This window comes from Chamaea fasciata, unplaced genomic scaffold, assembly GCF_029207755.1.
Source record: "Chamaea fasciata isolate MVZ Bird 193981 ecotype frontalis unplaced genomic scaffold, bChaFas1.0.hap1 SCAF_3, whole genome shotgun sequence".
NCBI classification, from domain to species: domain Eukaryota; kingdom Metazoa; phylum Chordata; class Aves; order Passeriformes; family Sylviidae; genus Chamaea; species Chamaea fasciata.
In genome coordinates this window covers 12,337,161-12,352,223 of record NW_027094088.1, presented here as the reverse complement: position 1 = coordinate 12,352,223, position 15,063 = coordinate 12,337,161, and the positions used below count along the sequence as shown (strand labels likewise).

The window sequence follows — 15,063 nt, the reverse complement described above, 5'->3', positions numbered from 1 at the left end:
AAATATTTGTATCCTACCTTGGTCAATCAACAGCCTGGTATTTGCACAGGGAGAAGGCAACAGATATTTGAAGAATTTATTTTCTGTGCAGCCCATTCACAGGAGTTTTGCAGAAAGGATTCTTGGTGGGACTGTGGGATAACAAAGCAGAGGGATCAACAGTGATTCATTCTGCTGTGTAATGATGCTAAGGGGCATGGTCTCAGCAATGTTCTTTCGGGGATTTGTGGAGCACTGAGCTTATCACCTGCCTGCAAAACAGGAGGTGTTTTAGGCTTGAAGTACGGGAGTTTGTTGGCAGCTGCAAACAACAGGCTCTTGCTAATGATGTGTCTAATCTCTCATCTCCTGGTGCTTTCCTGAGTCAGCCAGTCCCAGTGGTTACAGATTTACAGTTTATTTTTCTAAGCATTGCCATGGGTCTGTGGTAGCTCAGCTGCCCAGGGGCAGGATAAGGTGGGCAGGCAGCCCTTGCCAGCACTCCTGCAGAGCCATGGTCCCTCTGAGGTCAGAAGCATTCCCAGTGCTACAGGCAGCATTCTGCTGCCATGTGGAGCAAAGGAAGATGGTGGGGCTCTGATTTGAGGCTCAGAAGCCTTAACTTTGTGGGGGGCTTGCTTGGCAGTTCCTGCCTGGATACCACCTTCCCTTCCATGTGCATGGATAAATCAGCATTACTTTGGATCCACAGCATGAGGGTTGTCACTCATGTGACTTTCTGCCCAGTCTTGTCCCATCAGTAGCTGTATGGTAGAATGGTCAGAGATCTGTTCCAGTTTAAAACCCTCTTCCCTCCTGATGGATCCTTCATCATCCTCACACAACCCAGATGTACCTTGTTCCATCATACCAAAAAAGTGTCTGATAGTTTTCAAACTGTCATGGTGTCTTGATCCCACACAGAGGTGAAAGAAGGGAGAAGGATGAGGAGACAAGCCAAGCACAGTGAAAATCATTACTCTAATTTCTTCATCTCTAAACTGCTGCAATCACTGTAGAGGGTATAACATGCACCTTTAGGGCACATTTCCATTGCAGCCTTTGGTTTGTGGATTGGTGTGTGGACTGCTAATGCCACCCTTGCTGCAGCCTGGAGCATGTCAGGCATCCCAAACAGGATGGCTGCTCCCATGATGAAGCAAAGGGACACATCCTTCGGTGTTAATGCACTGCTCACCTTTGCTGGGGTCAAGATTTCATTTCCAGCCTTTTTCCTGGTGCTGTTCAGGAATACCCACCCTCTCCCTGCTCAAACAATAGAAGCTTTTTGGGAAAGATTTGCCAAATGTTTCTCTTTGCAGCAACACAATCTTAATTCCTTCTTCTTGCCTCACTTTTTATCCACAACACCAGTTTGTGAGGCCAGGAGTAAAACAGTACAGGGAAATGATCAAGGCTAAAAACAACCTGGTGAAACTGATGGTTTATGTGTCACTCCACTTGAGAGACTGTGGCCCTGGTCAGAGGCATTAGGTGGACTTCCTAAGAACTGCTCTGGGGTTTTGGGTACAGGCATATTTTGCCTGAAAATCCACAAACCTGGTCTCAGAGAAGGGTTTTGAGAAATATGCAGCTGTCTCTATTTGCATGTCAGCTTTTGAAGGTAGTGACAGCATATCTCAGGGCAGAAAAGCCCCAAACCCTTAATTACACCCAGAATTGGCCAAAATGAGTGTGAATGATGCACCACATGGATGGAGTCTGATGTTGTTCCATTTTTTGATTGTCTTGTTGGGCAGACATTTTCCCTGGTTAGAGGGATAGAACACTGTCACAGAGTCAAAAACTCTATTTTGACCTAATGAAGGGGAAGGCAGCAGCAGAAGAGATTGGCCTATGAGGAGGCAAGGATGCAGCTGGTGTTTTTACTGATAAGTCTCTGCCTCCTCCACTTGCATGTTTTCACACAGTGTATTCCCACTTCCTCAGGAAGTACTCATTCTTTTGAGTGTAGTGGAAGTTTTATTAATGGCTTTTCTGGGTTGAAAGGAGGGATACTGCTCTTTCAGGAATGGCTTGTCACCTTTTTTTGCTCAGTGCAGAACAGCTGGTGGCCCCATCTCTTAGCAAATCCAGTCATGCTCTGCCCATATTTTTTGCCTGTCTCAGGGCACTGGGAGGAAGACTTTTTAGGTTTTTTTTCTTTTAGTTCTCCCCATTTGTCACCTTCCTTGTGGGTTCACCTTGGGATAACCTAGGTGAGGAACTGGTTTTCTTTGCCTGAGTGTGAGCAGGGACCACCTGGCCTGTGGGTGAAAGGTCATGTCTGCATGTCCTGCTAAATGAGGTAAGGCCAGCCCTTCTCCAGCCTGGCCAGCCATGTGGCTTGGTTTGTAGCCCAGTGGAGCCCAGCAGTGCTCTTCCAGTCACAGCTGGGGTGTGGCTGGAGGTGGTAGCACTCAGCAGGCTGCTCAGGGGAGCATGTGACAGCCACAGGGTGAGGACCACCCCACACCAAGGCAATCAAACCTGCTTGCAAGAAGGGCTGCAGCCTTCAGATTATTTGAGGAGTGGGTTATTGAGGCCACAGCAGCCTCAGAGTGGGGGGCTCAGGGCAATTCCTGCCTGCTGGAACATAGTGCAGCTACAGCCACATCTCTGCCACTGGTAGAGATTGGTCTCCAGCCTCTCTTTATTTAAAACCTAAGAGTTTATTTAAAACCCCTGAGAAGAGCTGGAAATGCTGTTGCTGTTCTCTAGGAGGTTTTCCTCTTCCAGAGGAGATTCCAGAGTATGTGGGAGGTAATATTTCCTCCTCTTGTTCTCCTTGGTTGCTGGATACCCCTCCTTGAAAAAGGGTGGCAACCGGGGAGGTACAAATCTGTTGGGTACTTGCATCTCACATCACTGGTTCAGTGTTTATAGGGCACCTGTTTTATTCCTGAAAGGAAAAGTGCTGGGAAAGCCCTTTCCCTCAGCACTTCAGTGTCCCTTCAGAGGAGGAGTCCTGGCCTTGGGATGATGAAGCTGTTAAGGGAAACAGACTATTCTTGTCCTTTTGGCTACCTGCAGAAACCATCAAAACTGCAGAAGTTCGGTAAGCTTAGAAGCATTTAGCACAGCTGCTATCCTTCCATCTTGGGCATCTTTAAGATTGTAGCTATTTTTTCCTGCTGGTTTTTTTTTTTTTTTTGTTTTGTTTTGTTTTGTTTTGGTTTTTTTTTTTTTTTTTTACTGTTTTAAGTTTCTAATGCTCTTCTGGAAGAACGTTGGAGGAGCTGAAATTTGGTTGTTCATCTGTGAGGTCCTCCCATAACTGTATTCCAAGCCTCTGCCCTCCAGAATGAAGTGAGGACAGCAGTGCTGTTTTTGTCACATGATGAATTCTGTGCCACCTCCTGTCCTTTGCCATGTTCCTTCCTGGGGTTGCAGGCTGTGATTTCAAGGCTCCTAGGAACCACATCAGAAAATACCACAGCCCCATGATGCCAGGCACTAATGACCCATTCAAACTCACTTTTCTGGTTCAGATTAATTAAATATTTTGGTCTGACCGGAAGGCCCTTTGCCACATCAGGAGCTGCCTGTTTCCATGTCTCACTGACTGCACGTTGGACCATGGACTGCCTGTTTTCCTGCACAGAGACAACATAAACTCCATCAACCATGGCTAATTGGGTAGAAATTAGATGTTCTGCTTATGCAAAACTGAGATGAAATGAAATGTATGCTGTTGAGTGGACTGATGCACAGATGCTGTGTTCCTGATGGTGGATATTCAGCCCTGGCACTTGGATGCTCTCCCTGAGTCCTGGCACAGTCTGCTGGGATGGGAGACTGGTTGTGACTGTCTCACTGCAGGCAGTGCTGCTCCATCCCTGGGTCTTTCCCACTGCTGCGAGTCCAGGTGCAGATGCAGATGTGGCACACCTGAGATGTGGGAATTCTTTAAGTCCCTACAGCTTGCAGCACCTGAAATCAATTGTTTCTTTCACTGGAAAACTGTTGCTACACAAATTCGCTTTGCAGCCTTTCAAACAGGCACATCTGTCAGATTTTCATGCTGTCAGTGCTTTGTCATGTGTGATTTTCTATTTATTATGAGCAAGGCTTTTACCAAACAAGCATCTCAATCACCATCTCAGTTTAAAAAGTACATCTCAGGATCAGCTTTCTTGAAGTCACCTTGGGGAATGCTTTAACTTAAGGATGGTGTACAACCCCCCCAGAATCTATGATTATAGAATATGACCAGCTTTTGTCACTCTCCAGGCCCTGGCAGAGAGACGTGATCTGCTTCATTTTCATCCCTAATTTTGCTTATATGGATAATTTAACATCTACTCAAACACCAGGAAAAAAGTTATGTAGGACATCTTCTGTATATACATAAAATTGGAGTCCCACAACCCGTGCTCTGCCCTTCCTGGTGGTCTCCAGCCCAGAGATTTGGCATGGCACACCATCCCATGGAAGTGTGAGGAGGAAAAGAGGGTGAGGGAATCTCTTGGTGATGCTATGGTCATCTGAAAGTCTGTCCCTGCAGCCAAATTTACACTCGAGCTCGTTTCCAGCCATGTGGGCAGGCTTAAAGCCTGGGTCATGTGGTATGGATGCAAATTTAGTGCTCTTGAAAACCGAGCTAAGCCTGAGGGCTCTACAGGAAGCCCATGGAGAGCAGCTCTTGTGGCAGTGCATAAACGAGTGGGAAGGGAAAAACACTCTTTCCTTGTTTCAGAGAGAGAAGAATCTCCCTTGCCTGGGGCCCTGCTGTGCAAGGAGCCGCGGGGCTTCGTGTCAGGCTGTGGTTTGTGTGGCAGGATGAGGATGAGGACAACTGTCTTGGCTACAGACCTGAAAGGATGGAAAACCCCACACCTTTGTTTCCCAGGGTACCTAACCTGTGTGCCAGGCTTTCAGACCAGGAGGCAAAGGGACAACCAGGGGCTCTAGTTTCATCAAGACAACAGCTGAGGACTGCTAGGACATGGGAAGAGTTAAACAGTCTGGACACGAGGAATGAGCTGTGGTGTTTCTTCTGTGATTTAAAGAGGGAAAAATGCACCCTCCCTTTCAGATGCTTCCTTCTATCCAAAAAAGGCTAAATAGGCTCAGTGAAGAACCAGCAGAGGCATTCCTCATATTCTCTGGAGTAACTGGAAATAAACCCCTGGATTTAAAGGGGTAGCTTGCAGCAGATTAAATGTAACTCTGAAAGGTATTCACCTTCTGCAGGAAAGCTGTCTGTGGTTTCCGTGGGGAAGGATGAGCTGGGTGCTAGCGGGAGAAAGATGAGTCTGTGTACAAGATGGGTCTTAACAAACACAGATGATTCATAAGTCACCACAGATTATTAAACACAGGTGGCCAGTTCATCTTCTTTATTTTATTAGGGACAGCTTACATGTACAGTTAAAACCCCAGGACTCAGCTGGGCTCAGCAGCTACCAAGGAGCCTGTTTAATGGAATTAACCCTGATCCAAACCCTGTTCATGTCAATGGGGGACTCTCTCCTGACTTTCAACATGCTTTGGAGCATGACCAAAGTGAGTTTAATGAGCTCTTTCAATATATTCTGTCATCCTTCTGCAGTCAAACAGGCTGTGCTGTCCTCTCTGGGCCAGGACTGTAGGCACTTACTGCACTCTTTGCTGGTGGCTGTTGGCCACTTGCAAAACATGTGTGAGGGCTGGTTTGCAAAATTACCCCCACACAGAAAAAAGTCACCTCTTGCATACAGGAATGAGTCACAGAGGCAATTAGGGGGCTCAAGGAGGGGCAGTGGGGATGAGAAAAATCTTTAAAAGTGAAAGGAAAATAATATAAGTAGGAGGAAGGGAGGCTGAAGATGATTGCCAATGTCAGCATGATGGGGAAGGGAAGGATCTCTGGCAGGCAGACACTGTGGTCCTTCCTTCCCATCTCCAGCCAGCAAGAGATGAGAGCAGCATGGGGCACATCTTCATGGTGGGTGGATCACTGCCTCACCCCTCTAACTGGATCAGAGCTGGAGAGAGGTGCACCCTGCTCTGCTCATTGCCCAAAAGCAGGATTTCAAGGAAGACTTCCTTGTCCTAGGGGGTGAGCAGGAAGGTCTCTGTAGGCCAAGGAACCTCATCAGGCAGCACGTACCAGCTACACTGAAAAACACTGAACTCTTGCCCCATCAGACTCCATAACCCTGTTGGGGGCTTGTGGCTTCTTTTCAGATCCTGGTCCTATTTGAGGTGGAGTTTCCCACTCCCATGGGAGTCGTTAGCCAGAGCATCCCTAGTGAGCATGGTTGAGACTATGTGAAAAGTGAAGGTTAGGGGATAAGGTGTGGGAAGAAGGAAAACAATTGATATGGGGGCAGAGGAGGGGATCTGGAAGAATGCTTCAGCCACTTTGGGTGGCAGTTTCTTATCTCCCTTGGGCAGACTTTGTGGGACTTTCTGCAACTTTCTGAGTGAGATGCAGAAGACCAAGTTTCTTCATCCCTGAAGTCAGAGCTGCCTTTGCTTAGACCTTTATATTGGGGAAAGATTCACCCTTAAGTGAAATTGGGGAGGCAGGGGGGTGGAGCAGTGTCACTCCTTAGCTGATAGCTGCCTTTATAGGGTAAGGATTAAGCTTTTCACCTTAGTGCCTTCTGCAAATGCCAAGTTTGGGCAGCTCATTCTCTTGCAGTGCCTCGACAGAAATTTTGCAGTTTCTCCAAATGATACCTGTGCCTGTTGATGGCTCTTACCCTGCAAAACTTGGTCACATGTGGGGAGCCAAGCTGCACTGTCTGCTGGTAAAGTACAGCTTTTAGGGAGGTGTGACAGGGCAGGGTCTTCTTGCTGAAGGATTCTACTGGAGCCCCTCCCAAGGGTCACAGTCCTTTGATCCCTTTGCAGGTGCCTTAGGAGCAGAATGCATCCACCCCTGTGGGGAGAGCTCTCTGCCCTGGCTGCTGCATGCTCACTAATTGGCCCTGACACCCTGATGAGGACCTTGTGGAGGGCTATCAGGAACAGTTACTGATGCTTGGCAGTGCTTCCATGCAGGTGCTGGATGAAGGCTATGGGTCAGGCCCTCACAAAGGAGCTCAGCCAGGTGAGGACTTTCTGCACATCAGTGCCTGGAGGTTCCTTGAGCAGGTTCCCCTCTGATTTGTGCATTTATTGTGTGCCTGGAATGGAATACATATCCAAGCTCTTTTCTAAGGAAACATGTTAGAAGTTACTGCCATGAGCAGCAGGGTAGGCTTCACTTTTTATGACTGGGAAAAGGAAAGGATTGCCACCAAAATCAAGTAGCTTTTAATGTAAACTTGATGGCCAAGTGCTGACCTGCAACAAGCTGGAACTAACTGAGAAACCACCCTCTGTCCCTGTCTCTCTCTCTCTCTCCCTCTCTCTCCCTTTTCCCTACTGAGTGTCTGGCTCTAAGTAGCACAGACCACGCCACAAAATCTCACACATGTTGGGTGAAGCATTGCCCAGGGGTGGGAATACACACATGGATTTTCTGTGGAGGACAGCCAGCTCCCACAAGGTTATGAAGTTGAACAGGAGTGTGTTTAAAGGAAGGAAGAGGATATGGTTTGCCTGGGCTTTTCCTTGAAAGGAAATGCCCTTTGAGAGGAGGCCTGGCCGAGGTGGATACCAGGGCTCAGGGAGCAGAATGCCATGACTTCCAGAAGCTGAAGAGGGAGAAGGACTGCAGTGAGGTTAATTTGGACCTCTGGCAAATTGAGGGTGGTAGGGAGTGATTTAGCTTGTTCTGCTCTTGACTGTCTGCAACACTTTGTAGTGCTATTGAAACATCTCATTGAATGGCAAATCCAGCTTTGGTCCTGCTGAAACGATCCGGTTTGGATTTGCCAGATGTGTTTCAGGGGAGACTATTCCTGGCTGGCTGTGATGGAAGGGCTAAAGGGATCTTCAGGCAGACTTGTTGGCATGCCTGCAGCTTGAGGTTCCCAGCCAGGGCCAGCATCCCCAGGGCTCTGAGCAGAGAATGGAGCTGGGGGCCGGGAAGGGGCAGCTGAGCAAAGAGCTGCTGGGAGCCCTGGATGGTCCAGTGGCTTCACAACCCTCCCTCCCCACTGTGCCTTGGTGCTTCAGTGCACTGTGGGCCGTGTGGGCAGAGCATCCTCCTGGAGGAGGGAATTGCTGACCATTGGGAAGCAAATGAAAGCCTGGTTTAAAATATCTTTGTTGGTGAGTCCTATTCCAGCCTGTGTCCCTGCGAAACTGGTTAAAAATCAGTTAGTCCAGTTAAGAATTCAAGAAGGGGTGTGTGTGGGTGTGTGTGTGCGCACGGGTGTGTGTTGGCGTGTGCGAAGACTGATCTACCTCTTGAGACCACAGAGCCACAAAGGTGAACACTAAAATCTGTGATCCCTGTAAGAAGAACAAGACCTGTACTTTAGTCCAGACAGGATCATGGCATCAGACAAACCCCCATTTCTTTGTCAGAGAACACCCATGATATCTCTGAACCCAGAAATTGTGTGGATTTGAATGCAGCGCAGGGCAGAGTGTGGGAAGCCTTCATCAGCTCATGCAGCACTGATGCCAAATTATAAATTGGTCCTTGGTGCTTGCCTTGCCTTTAGATTTTCAGAAGGACATTGGGGTGATGCTGGCAGAGACTCTCCTGTCTTATATAACTTGGAAGAGAAAGAGAGCAGAAAAGCAGAATCAGGAAGACAAAACATAAATGGAGAAAATGAATCTCCTGCCTGGCATTGAGTCTCTCTTTTTGCTGTGCTGACATTACTTTCTCTCAACTTGCAGACTTTTAAGCTGCTTTGCTTGTCTCCCCCTTCACCTTCTGCTCTCAATTCTTTGATCTGAAAAGGCAATTACTCAGTCAAACCAGGCAGCTGGGACTTTCTTAGGAATGTGACTCAGCCTTTGCAACAGTGAGTGCCCAAGGCTCCCAGCTGCTGAACTTGCACAGCTGGGCACAGCTGAGGTGCTCAAGTTTACTTTTTTCTCTCCAAGTCTCTTACTTCCCTCAATTTAAATTGGCTGCTGCACTTTCCTGCTGTTTCTAACTGGCCTTTAAGGGAGTATGTACCTGGATTGCAGGCATGGGAGGGTAAAGGAGTCAGGAGTGCATTTCTCCAATTGAGGAGGCACCTCAAATTGCTGGCCCTGTGCAGGACCCTTTTCCCAGCTTTATCCTGCCTTTTATTTATTTTTCATATTTCTACGACTTCTAACAGCAGATTGAAATCACAGTGTGTATCTCTAGCTCTGCTTCCTGTCTGCTCATGATAAGCATCACACCTCTACCGAGGTCTCCATCTACTCTTAAGGAACCAGATTTTACTTCGTGAGAAAACTAAAGAACCAGCACCTCGATTCCTTGGGCACCAGTAAAACCTCTGATATATGAGATTTCCTACCAGTTCAGAGTGTCATAAAAATGAGACAGTCAAGAAAATGCCTTAAACACTCAAAAGAATGCTGAGATCCACCTTTTAACAATTTTTTTCTTTGTGGGCAGAAGATTTTGTGTCTCTTGTGCTGCGTTAGACAACATCTGAGATTTTTTGCAATCCTGGCTCTGGTCTTTGAGGAAGAAGCTCACACTACATGAGCCATGAGTCTTGCAAGCTGGAAAGTATATCCAACTTTCCCTCTCTTGCCTTGTAAAAGGACACAGGTAGAAACCTTCGTGTCTTTCCTTGTGTCAAAAAGAGCACTGAGAGCAATTTGTGGTGGAAAATACAAAACCCCGGAAGATTTCACCTGACCTCTTCCCCACAGATGACCCTCCCTTCCATGTCACTGCCCCTTTCCCTGGGTCTTTTCCATAGTATTTCCTATTTGCACCTCTGGAAAGAAGCAGTATTTTGAGGCACAGGTTTTGGCTGTCACAGCAGTGAGGGGGGCAGGTTTGCTGCTCTCAGCCACCAGTCCTGGCCCTCTCTCCAGTGCTGGGCTGGCAGCACCATGGCAGGGCAATGACTCAGTGCCTGGCGGAGGCAGGAATGGGAGGCAGCAGCCCCCAACCTGTGGCTAAACAGACTCAGCTTTGTGCTGGACATCTTAAAAGGAGCTTTATGACTCCTCTCAGCACAGCATGAGCCCCAGCTCCTGCACAGGCCCTTCTTTGTGGGTGGTGACGTGGGCCCGGCGTGGAGGCAAAGCCAAGCAGGAGGTGGGAACAGCACTGCTGGCGGGGTCCCTCTTAAGGATTGGGAGAGGGTAAGAGCCAGGACAGGGAAGCAGGACCCCAGCGTGCCTAATTCTGATCTATCCAGAGGGGAGATAGGTGCCCTAAGGGCGTGCCAGGTATCTGACTCAGCCCTGAGTTGATGGCGGTCCCTGGGTGTTACTTAGAGTCACCGCAAGCATAGTTGGCTGCTGAAGACTGCAACTCTTGCAAGCTGATGTCAGAGGTCCCAGGAAAGATGGGGGAATACTTAGAGAGGCACGCCTTGTGTATTGCAATTCTGTGTAAGTTTGCAAAATCTCAGCTCTGCGAGGTTTTGATTCCCACTTCCTCCGCTTGGTTTCACGTTAAAAAACCCCTACCAAAGCCTCTGCAGCTGCCTCCGCTCTCGGTTGTAGGGACAACTGTATGAGCCATTGCCTTTACAATTTGTCTCTCAAAATATCAATTTCAGTTCACTTGAGCTAAATGGTTCCTCACCCTTTTCTCACACGTTTACATCAGTGGGTAATGAGAGCAGGGGATGTTCTCGGCTCTCTGCTGCTGCCTCTGCCCGGGTGACAGGGTGCACATGTTCACGCAAGGCGTGTTGCTGGGAAACCCAGTGGCCAGTGTCCCCCTTGCTGCCTTTCCCTGGCCCTGAGCATGTTAATCTCTGCTTCAGCCTCAGCAGACAGACATCTGCTGCTGTTTTTCCAGACAGTGCCATGCTGGGGTGATAATACACTGAGACAGCTTCTACAGCTAAGCTGCCTGTTAAGACTACCTAAGACCTAAGCCCACCACCAGAGTGGGGCTACAGAGGCAAAGGCTGAGACCCACCTTGCACAGTGCCAGAGGGTCTCCAGGAGGAGAAATATTCTACATTTCTGCTGCACCATGTCAGGGTGATTCCCACCTGTTGGTGGGGTTTATTGCAGAGTAGGGCTGGGAAATGTCCCTTCTGCAGCTGTTGTCTGATTTTGCTTGAATTCCACTAAGCTACACAAGAACACCCAGGCAAGGAGCTAAAATACAAGAATGTTAAAACACTGTTTGCAGCCAGGCCAGTGCCCTTGATGCACGACTCCAATTTTAGTGCTCCATCACTTCTGTGGTGTCACCTCACTAACTTCAGGGCATTTCTGTGGCACAAATCCTGGAGTGATGCAGGATGAACTTGGCCTAAATGTGTAGAAAGAGTTGGAACTGAATAATTTGTCTTCTAGGTATGTCAGTGACCCTGAAGATGGGGCTGCCAAGTGCTGTGACAATAGCAATGCTTACAGCAGCCATGCAGAGGCTGCTGCTGGTGCTGAGTTGGTGCCCAGGTGGGTGTGGGAGGTGCTGATGATCTGCAGGCTGGGATACTCCTGCTCACAAATCCAGCCCTTCAGCCAGGTTTCACATCCTCCTTGTGCTCTGCAGCTGGGTGCATCAAGCTGTGGCTGGACCATGCAGTATAGGCAGGTTGTTACATAGAGGGAAACCTGGGAATTCTTCCTCTCTCAGGTTAGTTAGTCCTGATGTTTTTGGACTGGACAGGGTCCATAAGTGAAAGGTTTGTCCCAAACCCAGGTAGAAAGCACCAGCCCCAGAGTGCTTGAGGCTGGCAGGTTGGGATCACACCCATTTGTCAGCCTGGAAATCCTGGTGCTAGGCTGCCCATTGGCATTTTTGGGAAGCTTTCAAGACAAATAGTTATTATACACAGGCCTCTGCCCAGAAACCCATTAGCTGTATGGCTTGGAGAAGCTGGATCACCTGACACTGCTGCAGAAGAGCAGGATGCTTTTTTTTTAAATGGCCCTTCAATCAGAGATTACAAAATAATACCAAAAGTGAAAAAAGACACAAGAGAACAATGCCTCTTCAGAATGGGAAATACTTCCTTGCAGATATATGGGGATGCTAAAACCAGGCAACAGGTGAATTTACACAACTACTAGTCACTTTTTTAATTTCTTGAAAGTGCCAAAGTGTATTTTTAGTACCAGACTTTTTGGTGGTTTAGATCTGAAACCACCTCAAAGGCCGAAAGTCAAACCTGCTTTACTGAGCCCCACAGCTGTGCTTGGGCAGCCAGGCATTAAAAAAGAAAAAGCCACATAGCTGGAGAATTCAAACACAGTCTGTTGCAAACCTGGTTTTCTGGGAAGATGAGGAAGGGCCAGGGGAAAAAATGGTCCAAGGGGCATTTTGTTGCTCTTGCACCTCCATGCTGAGAAGGCTTTGGGGGGGGACTTAGTGAGAATAAATGGCTAGGTCCTGCAGCTATCCTGAGGAAAGTCCAGTTTAAAAGGAATTAGGAGGATGTTACAGCATTTTTAGATGATTAGTTTAACTGATATCTGTACCTCATACAGCAACAAGCCCCAGTGACCTGGTGAGCTGTAATATCCCTTGCTGCAGGACCTAGCCATTTATTCTCACTCAGAACCCTGAGTTTGCACTGTGGTTGGATGAGCTGTGCTGAGGTCCTGGATGGGGAGCTGGAGGAAGCTGGTGGGTCTCATTCTCTCCACACTGTGAGGGGGCAGTAAATTTGGCTGGAGGACTTGTGGGATGGCCAGGCTTATTTCTCTATAGGAAAATTTACAAGGAACAGGGAATAAAGCCACCCTAAAACTTCCCTCTCCTAGCTTTCCACAAAATTCCCAGCAGAGCAAGCAGTCGCTTGAGGCACATCCACACTTGGGTTCACCCAAGTTTTCAGAGTCAGGAAACAAGATATAAACTCCATCCTACCAAGTCTCTTCTTTCAGGCAAAATGCTTTCTTCTTCTTCATATCATGAAAGAGATTTCCCTCATGTGAGAACACTGTAACATACAATTTGTAGGCCTCCCACAACAAAATTTAGAGGGGAGGGAACCTTCCCCTATTTTGCAAGTCCTGAGGAAGTAAAAGGCTTACACCCAAAGTGATGATATTCCTGCATCAGGATCCAAGGCCACTGGTTGTCCTTGGAGTTGGGCTGAAAGAAAACCCACTGAAACGGGAAGGAGACAGGGGAGGGAAGAGGCAAAGCAAGATAAAGAGAGACAGAGAGATGGGTACAAGGAGAGACGGATGTTACACTTTACTGAGCATGTCAAAATCATGTTTCCTGGCATCTTGTACAAATCTCTGTGACTTTACAGGGAAAAAAAAATCCATGTTTTTCAGCAACAGTAGTTCAAGTACAACCCTGAGACTGCTCTGGACCCTCATGCATCTGTGAGCAGTCTCATGCATCCTGAGAGCAAAGGCACATGTGCACCAGCATCACAGATTCATCAAAGCAGGACTGATGTGTTTTTCCCCTCAATGCTCTTCAGACACTTTCAGGAGCTGGGCTGTGGCGGGTCAGGCTTGGAAGGAGGGTTGGAAAGAAGGTGGCCAGGTGGGTTTCTGGTGGCCAGAGTGGGTGAAACGTGGGTCAGATGATCCCAGGAGAAGGCGAGCTGAGAAGGGAAAGGTCACCTAGATAAGCCCAGAAGGAACATGGCTCCTCTACCTACAGAGAAGAGAGATGATAGCAATATTTGGAGACACTTTATCTCCTGGTAATTCATGTCGCTGATTCCTGTTCACTGAGCCCAGACAGACCTTCTGGGGGCAAGTCTAAACATTAACAAAACAAGCAATGTGCACACAGCAGAACAGCTCAAACACAGTGTGGGTGATTTGCTGGGGGGCAGTCACACTCAGCCATGGCACGGGGGGTCCTCCCAATGCTGGACATGCAGTGGTCAAGGCTGCATTTTATCAACTCATCAAATATTTGTTTGCATCTGTGACCTCCAGAATTTCCCATCATGGGCGTGATTTTGGCTGCAGGTTTTCTGGCAGACACTTGGACTTCCAGTAAGGGCCAGGCCAGGATGGAAGAGCTCCTTGCCCACCGCTCTCCTGGGGACAAGGCTTTTACCAGCTCTCTTTCCTTTTAGAAGATTTGTTTTGAGGAAAGGCCAGGGAAATCTCTCCGAGATCCAGACTTGGCCATCCCTGTTGCCAGCTGCAGACTGTCACTCTGAACACCACTGGTGAGCAGTGGTTCATCCCTGCTGGGGGCACCCTCTTTCTGCAAGCAAGGAAAGACTGGACTCTCCTCACTGAAACCAAAGTCATCTTTGCCATTCCACTGAAAGAAAAGCACAAATGCCTTGATGCTTTATGTGAACACCTCTGTTCCCTTCAGACATCTTGCTTGCCCCTCAGGGAGAATTTGGGGTAAGTGGGGTGGAGCTGTCACAGTAAAGGTCCCTTTTTCTGAAAGGTGGCTGCCCTTCAGACAGATCTTTGTACTTTTAGAAGAGGAGTTTGAGGTTTCCACATCTCAGGGATGTGGCCCACTCTGCACTGGTTATGGTGAGTTACAGGACAGGCTTTTCTCAGCTGTGACTTCTCATGGAGGCTGATTCTCAGTGGGAGTGTGTCTGTTTCCTTTTGAGTTTATCAAGTGTAACCTGCAACTCTTATTAATTGTGGCAATACTCCCAGCTGCTTATGGCTATTTGGGCAGCACCATTTCTGTGCTTTTCACTGGGTAAATGCTGGAGTGGTGACTGGACTATTTCCAGATAATATTTTTTTCTGTATTTCTGAGGAAGCTTCCCCTTATCCCAGACCTCTCTTCTTCCTAGCTCAGGACTCCCTTCCCCAGCCTGATGTGCTCTCGTTCCTGGGCAGGGTGCCACAGTTTTTCTGCAGGGTGACCTGGCTGATTTGGTAACTGCTTGTTCACAGGCTTATCTGAACTTGGTCCTGCCTTTCTTGGCCACTCTGGGTGTGCTTGTTCCTTTGAGGCAGAGAAAGGGAATGAGCTCCGCAGCTGCTGATGGCTGCAGCTACCAGCAGTGATGCAGTTCTTTTGTCTGCTCCTGTTCCCTCTTTCCAGAAAGGCAAATTCCTATCACTGAGCTGACAGTGATATGGACAGAGGCCAGGATTTGGGCTGGCTGTGTGATTATGTGAAGGCTTTTGCTTTATGTGCCAGTTGGG

At 48.2% G+C, this 15,063-nt stretch overlaps 1 protein-coding gene across 1 annotated transcript in view; it reads left to right on the top strand.

The window, feature by feature from the left end:
• RRBP1 (ribosome binding protein 1) overlaps nt 1–15,063 on the top strand; it is a 52,321-nt gene that overhangs the window by 832 nt on the left and 36,426 nt on the right. The gene's annotated exons all lie outside the window — the stretch shown is intronic.